Raw genomic sequence first — 9,080 nt, 5'->3', positions numbered from 1 at the left:
CAACAATAAATATTCCTTGTGAACTAACCCACCGACACCTGACTTCATTGCGAATTAACACGAACTTCACTCAACTCCGAAGTCTGAACCTTGAACTCACTCGGATCGGTACTATTTATACTTTACTCGGACCAGTCTATCTCTCGGAAAGGGTCGTCGTAACTCGGTCGGTACGGAGGGATAAAGACGTTGATTTTTGTTTCTGCATTTTAACATTTGACCTTCGTAATTTTATTCTACCTTGTGAACTCTTGTGACCAATTCTTTTGCAACTGTAACATTTTTGATTTTTAAATAGACAGTCTTTTCTGAAATGTATGCCCCCACATCCATAACAAGGATTGGAACTTGGCGATCTTTTTTGGTGGTACTTTCCCGGTCGGCATATACTCTTTTACTCGTTTCAGTCATTTGACTGCGGCCATGCTGGAGCACCGCCTTTAGTCGAGTAAATCGACCTCAGGACTTAGTTTTTGTAAGCCTAGTACTTATTCTATCGGTCTCTTTTTTGCCGAACCGCTAAGTTAGGGAGACGTAAACACACCAGCATTGGTTGTCAAGCAATGGTGGGGGGACAAATACAGACACACAAACACACATACAAATATATACATATATACGACGGGCTTCTTTCAGTTTCCGTCTACCAAATCCACTCACAAGGCTTTGGTCGGCCCGAGGCTATAGTAGAAGACACTTGCCCAAGGTGCCACGCAGTGGGACTGAACCCGGAGTCATGTGGTTGATAAGTAAGCTACTTACCACACAGCCACTCCTGCGCCTATATGTATATCTGTATTTTTGTGGAATTCTTTACTTGGATTTTTTCTACATCATGTTTCATGTTTACCATCATTTGTCATTCTTCTGCCACGGACTGTAAGATTAGATCTTCGTATGCTTGTTCCAACTTAAAAAGAATCGTTGCACCAATATTTGTATCTTCGCTTGCTGTAAGATCTTGTACGAAAATAAAACACTTGAACATCTCGGGTGTAAGTTCTTTGAGTTTAAAACTTTCACACAACCTGTTGATTGTTCTTGCATAAGTGATAAAATCATCATTCTCTTTTCTCTTTATATTCAGCACTCCATTCGAGTGTTAAATAGAGAAGTTTTATCACCAAATATGTTGGACAGTGATTCTATTGTTTCTTTAAAACAAATTTCATTTGTTTTTTGGGGCAGTATGAAATTACAGTAACGTTCATGCTCTAACGGAGCTAATTTTCGCAATAATAATCTCACTTTTTGTTCGTCCGACCATGATTTGCGATCTTGTTTAAAATCTCCTCGTGCCTTCTGTAGTACGATGCAAAAGTTATACCCTCCTCTGAGTTATAACTGAATTCATTAATCGAGTTCGAAACCGTGTGGCAAAAACGAACGTATCTCATTTTTGAACTTCTTTGAACATAGCTCAAATAATTGTTGTTGTAGTTGTTACTGTAATAGTTGCTTCTGCAAGTCTTGTTACTGCTCTTGTTGTTTTTGCAACTATACTACGGAAGTTAATAGGTCTTCCATTATTTAACAAGTTGCATCACGAACAAGTTGTTAAATAACCTACATAAGCTTCAAAACCCTCGTCGCCAGATGTTGTAACGTAACTTATTATGTACAATAAGATAACCAGACAACAGTAAAAACAATTTAACGAAATAACAAGTCTCTTTACGAACCAACAATCAATATTCCTTGTAAACTAACCCACCGACAGCTTCCGACTTCGCTGCAAAATAACACGACCTTCATTCGTCTCTGAACCTTGAACTTACTCGGATCGTTACTGTTTATGCTTTACTCGAAGCAGTTTAATGTTTAAATTTTATATCAACTTCTACCGTCAGTTTTAGGTAACTCAATGAAAAATCCCTGCCATTTACGTTCTTCATGATAGTAAATGCTTTATAGTGTTTAGTGTCATTACTTTTCAGGTTGAAGACGATTCATTCTTCGCCTCTCGTTTGTACTCAAATGAACAAACGAGGGAGCTTGTGAAAAGCTGCACGACATTTTACAAAAAAGCAGGCATAAGCTTTCCTATCACCATTGTTGTTACAACTAGAACATGATGGACTCTGGAAAGGAAGAAACATGTTGGACTCTGGAAAGGATGCAGTATCATATACTGTACTGTGACTAGATAGGACCATATACGATGAACCACAGTTTATAGTCGGCAAAGGTTCCAATCTAAACGCTGCAAAAATATCTGTATAACTGACCGCATCTATTCAGTCAACGAGTATTTCTGAATTTCAGTTAACATCAACAGCAACAACAATAACAACAATCATGCACCATAAAACAACACCAAAACTACATACTATGCAACAACAACTATAACAAGCAATACATATTGCATGACATCATATATAATCAAGACGCACATCAGTTTACCCTCATATAACGACATAAACTGCCACATACCACTTCATCTCTAAACTTTCGCCATTAGATATCACACATGAGCCAAAGCGAAAGCGAAAACATCACATCACATACTTTAGCCTGTACACCACCATACTCCATGACACGCTACCACACCACAATATACTGCAGCACCACCATTCACTAGTACCATCGCATTGCATGCAACACCACACACACCATCATTCACCACCGCCACACAAACACACACGCCGCCGTATCACCTCACACCATCACGTACAGCACGCTGTACTATACCACATTACCACTCCCTACCACTCTCTACCACTCTCTACCACTCCCTACCACTCTCTACCACTCGCTACCATTTCATCACATCACCACCACCACCACCACCACCTCACAATCATACCATTATTATACTACCTCCGCACATTACTAATCAACACACGCCGACAACATCACAACACCACACACACACACAATCACACACCACTATGCACCAACACCATCACCACATCTTGCTCCATACTAGCTACCACTGCTCTACCGTCAACTATACCCTCTACATCTACAATGGCAACCATACCATCACTATTACTACTAGTACCTCTGCTATTGCTACTGCAGCAAAAGATAATCATAATGAAGGTTTTTTCTGTTACTTCAAGAAAAACTATTACTACTACTACTGCTGCTGTCACTACTACTACTACTACTACTATACAATTTGCAATTCACTGTTCAGTTTATTGCTATCGTTTACAGCTCTATTGGCATTACGATTACTGCTTACCGCCTCCTCCATTGTCGTTACACCTGTTACCGCCACCACAACCATCAGCGTTACATGCGCTACCGCCCATTACACTATACCTGCTACTATTACCACTTCCGTCGTGTTACATCTGTTCGCATCGATTACCGCCACTGCCACCACTACTAATCTTATACCTGCTTACCACTCTGTATCTCAACCATTACACCTGCAACTATCACCACCGCAGGTTTGTTACACCTGTTACCGCCCAGAAATGTTATGCCTATCACCGCCATTTGTACTTACACGTTACACCTCCTACTACCACTGTTACTACCACCAAGTATATTACATCTGCTACCAACAGACCTCTACTGTCATTTTACACCTGTTACCGCCACTACTGCAGTCATTTTAGACTTGCTACAGCGATATACTACAAACGTCACGCCTGTTACTATTACCACTGTTGTGTCTTACCTGTACCTCTACACAACGGACCATCTCATTTTCTTCTTCATATTTATGTTTATACACACACGCACTCATACACATATATATAGAATTGTTTTATGAAATACACATATATATAGAATTGTTTTAACAATTCATTGCAGAATCTCTAGCAATACTAGTGATGACTAGTGTCCTCAATCACTTTAGTTACGTATATATATCTGCCTTGAGAACAAGCTACCCTTATTATTTATAATTTCCACTTTCAAACAAACAAACATGCTCAGTTGTAATTACAGTTACAACTAACCGCTAAGGCATACATGTACATAAGCTCCCACAACTCATAAACCCCTCTATCCGACATATACTATATACATTTGTATACAGTCATGTACACGCACAGGCCAACACACACACACACACACACACACACATACACATACACACGCATGTATGCGCATACGTGTGCGCATACGTGTGCGCTGGTGAGGGCGCTTACGTGCATGCATATTTCAATCTCACAACTTCACAAGCACTTTCATACACACTCCACATACATACACACCTGCGCGTTTACATACATACATACATGCATACATAGGTAACATCTCAGTTCTCTGAATTAGCGATCCCCTATGTGGTCATTCGATCTGCTAGAAATAGCAGCCAAGTCTCCTTCTTGTATACCCTACAGTCTTAAAAAAAAAAGGAAGCAGTGGAAAATGTATTTCCCGATATACTACAAAAGACAAGATTATCGTGCTGGAACGCTTCTAATGATTGGTCGACTCAATTAAGGCAAACCTAGGGCTAAACGACTACGACAGCCTCAACACTTTATCTTGTCTTTGGTTTCTCGTTAATTTGATTGTTAAAGGAGATGTCTTGTTTTTAGGCTTTTATTCATTGTCTCTACCAACCACTCTACAACACTCTCTCTCACTTGCTCTATCTATCTACCTATCTTTCTCGCTTTCCCTCCTTTCCTCTCTCTCTCTCTCTCTCTCTCTCTCTCTCTCTCTCTCTCTCTCTCTCTCTCTCTCTCTACCTCCATATCTTTGAATTGTTGTCTGTATTTCTGTATTTGTCGCTTTCGTTTCCCGGTCGTCTTTCATACTCAAATATATACCATCTTCCATTCAATCGGATTGTTATGTTATTTATAATCAAGAAGCTATCTTTCAAATTCATTGTCTGCAGCAAGTTACTTCTAGAAATAGACAAAGCGCTATATACACATGTGTGTGTGTGTATGCGTGTGTGTGTGCGTGTGTGTGTGTACGTGTATGTGAGTGAATATAAATAGATAGATAGATAGATAGATAGATAGATAGATAGATAGATAGATAGATAGATAGAAGGTGCTATATAGAGACATATAAAGATATTGTTATATATGTGCTTTTGTATGTGTGTATTTATATCTATGTATGCATAAGCATGTGTGTGTGTGTCCGTGTATCATTTTTTTTTATCTTTGCCTCAGTCATTTGACTTCGGCCATGCTGGAACACCATCTTGAATTTTAGTCGAACGAATCGACGCCAGGACTTATTCTTTGTAAACCTAGTACTTATTGTGTCGGACTCTTTTGCCAAAGCGCAAAGTTACGGGGACGTAAACACACCAGCATCCATCGGTCGGTTGTCAAGTCATGTTGGGGGGGACAAACACAGACACACAAACAAATACACATACATACATATATATATATATATATATATATATATATATATATATATATATATATATATATATTCGGCGGGCATCTTTCAGTTTCTCTCTACTAAATCCACTCACAAGGCTTTAGTTGGCCCGAGGCTATAGTAGAAGACACTTGCCCAAGATGCCACACAGTAGGGCTGAACCCTGAACCATGTGGTTGGTAAGCAAGCTACTTACAACACAGCCACTCCTGCATCTATTATCTTTTTCTATTTATTCTACCAGTACCTTTGACGAACTGCTTAGTTACGGGGACAAATACATATACAAAGTTGCGCACGCACACGCACATATGTATATATATATATATATATATATAAACAATGCAGTACGGAATTTTATCAGTGAACCTGCCGCGGTTTCAAAGTGACGGAAATATTTTGACAAATTAAATTTAAATATTAAAGTGATTCTAACGGTTTTGTGTGTCTTTTTAAATGGTTTATAAACACCTTCCACGCTGCAATTGTTTTTGTTTCAGTACACGATCTGAGAACAAGTCACTTGCTATACAAGTACATCTCCGCAATATATATATATAAATATATATATATATATATATATATATACTGTTGTGTCTGGGGAGAGTCATTCTCATTTAGTGCCTTATTCTTTAACACACTCATTGGTAAAGTTTACATTCATTTACTTATTTACTTTTCTAAAATTTTCGTTGCATCTTGCAACCTTTTCAAATCCAAAAACGAAAGAAAAAATTATATATATATATATATATATATGTATGTATATATGTATATGAGGTCAGTTTCTACGCCTATTCATCACTTTCAGGTGTTTAAATACCCGGAGCTTTGAGAGATTATTCTCCACCACATCAAGTTGCAGCCTACCGGCAAATACTCGTATGGCTTCTACGTTACGTATATGTGAACGATTATATTGGGTTGGTGCATAATTATTGCGGCTATTTTTTTTTTCAACAAATTTTATTCAACAAAAACGATAACAATATTTAACAAAAACATCTGTAAATGACGGTCTGATCGTCTGCCAATCAAATGGGAAGCAGTAAATGAAGCAGATGGTGAATATGCTCCGGAATAATCAGTTAAAGATGTTTTTGTTACATGTTGTTATTGTTGAATAAAATTTGTTGAAAAAAAGCCGCAATAATTATGCACCAACCCAATATAATCGTCCACATATACGTAACGCAGAAACAATATGAGTATTTGCCGGTAGGCTGCAACTTGATGTGGTGGAGAATAATCTCTCAAAGATCCGGGTATTTAAAAACTTGAAAGTGATGGATATTTAATATTTATTACACTGCCGCTGTTTCTATTTCATTTAAATGTATTCTTACGTATGCATTGTCCGCAGCGCAGTACACAGTTTTCTCACTATATGCATATAAGTCGTGGACTAGCGATATGATTCATCTCCGATTCCGTTTTTCTCTGGGCAGAACCAGGTTCACAGAAAAAAAGCAAATAATGACTTCTTAAGGGAACCAACCAACAGGAACGATAGATGACCCTCAGGTAAAAACAAGTTACCGAGTCCCTACCAGGAAGTCAACCAAGCAAAACGGTGAACATTGCCAAAAACAAAGATATTTTGTCCAAAACTGTAAATATGTTTGATCAAAATAAAGTGACGTCACGATATCTACCACCAACCAGAACTATTTTTATAAAAACACAATATGACTGAATTGTCAACAATGTACATTTGTTATGATTTTCGACGAAGATTAACACTTATGTTACAAATCTATCCCTGTGAAACTCATTGAAATTTCTGTGAACATTCGAGAGTTTAAACATGTTTTTTACCAAGTAACATTAAACTCTCCTAAACCCTTTATTTATATATTCGTACCATTGATAAGCAAAAAATTGTCGAAACAGGTTTCGTATTTCAATAAATCTATTACAAAATTTTACAACGACTACACGTTTTGAGGTTCAGGTGCTTTTTCAAACCCCAAAACAAATTCTCGTATATATATATATATATATATATATATATATATATATATATATATATATATAGAGAGAGAGAGAGAGAGAGAGAGAGAGAGATACATACATACATATAGAGATAGATAAGTATGCCTGTACGTATGTATATGTATATATATGTATATATATGTTTTTATATGTGTGTGTGCGTATATATATATATATATATATATATATATATATACAATTAAACCTTGGGAGAGGCATTATGCCGGTAATAAACACACGCACTGGTTCAGTCCTTTATTAATTTATATAGTTTTTTGTTAAATTATTTCATTGCACTCTTGCAATCTCTTCAGTAACTTGTCTCTCCACTTCCATTTATTTTGAATGTATGATCTGGCGTTGTTTTGGCGTTGTTTTGGCGTTGTTTCGAAACTGTTCGGTATCAACACACGTATCCACATCAAGAATCTTGCACACGAAATACACATGCGAAATGTATATATATATATATATATATATATATATATATATATATATATATATATAAAGAAGTTTTAAAATGCCACTATATAAAATAAATTTTAATTTGTAATTTTCTCAGGGATATTTTACATGTTTCGGTTCTTGAAAAAACGGACCTTATCAAATATACATATTTAAAAAAAATGTAATTAAAAGAAAAGTTCATAATGGTCTCTTACTAGTGTCAACGTAGTCCACGTGGGAGCGTTTATTGTGTGGGGACATAATGCCCGTCTAGTGCGTTGACTTCAATCGTTCTCTGTAGTAGTAGTAGCGACCGTGTTCGTAATGGTAAACGTGAGTGACCATATATATATATATATGCAATTATAACATGCGTTTCCTCCAATCCTTAAATTCTTAAATATACTCAAATACCCAAAATTTCAAGGAGTTCCTGCCTTAAAAACAGGAGCTAACCACAGTTATTTTGTGTTCTTTGCTACATTGGTTTCTATTAACCCATTTATTCTATCAGAAGAATTTTTATTCATTAAGATAGAAGAAATACACATAATTATATATATATATATATATATATATATATATATATATATATATATATATATATATATATATATATATATATATATATATATATATATATATATATATATATATATATGCATATATAAATACGTATATACATATATATATATATATATATATACATATGTACATACATATCTATCTATCTTTCCATATATATGTGTGTGTGTGTGTGTTTGTGTGTATGTGTGCGTTCCACCGCAATATGTACACTGCTTAACATAAAAGTTCAAGATTTAAAATTTCAAGTATTATACTTATCCTTTGTCTCTTTTCCTCCCCACATACACAAACACCCATACATACACATACATCCCTTCACAAACATACATACAAACATATTTATATATATATATATGCACTCATATATGCATATATATATATATACACGCATACATGCATGCAGAAGATATTCGTTCTTTATTTAAAATGTCGAATGCATCATACTCCGGAGCAATTATCGTATTGTTTTTTAAACAAATAAATAAATAACGTTTCTGTAGTAAATTAATAATGAATAGAATTTCAAGAAAGTGGAATAAATAAATCAACCAACAAAACACCGTGGGTAAGTGTCAAAAAACATGGTGTAATATTGATCTTCCAGTTATAATAATTCTATTGAATTTCCTTATCGATCAGCTGGAAGCGAACCAAGGAAAACTATTTCCATTCAGTTATTACTCTGGCAGGGCTTCGGGATATAATTACAATATCAGTGTTGTTATTTATTT

This window comes from Octopus bimaculoides, chromosome 10 (assembly GCF_046866305.1).
Source record: "Octopus bimaculoides isolate indiv1 chromosome 10, ASM4686630v1, whole genome shotgun sequence".
Taxonomy (NCBI): Eukaryota; Metazoa; Mollusca; class Cephalopoda; order Octopoda; family Octopodidae; genus Octopus; species Octopus bimaculoides.
This window is presented reverse-complemented; position numbering follows the sequence as displayed.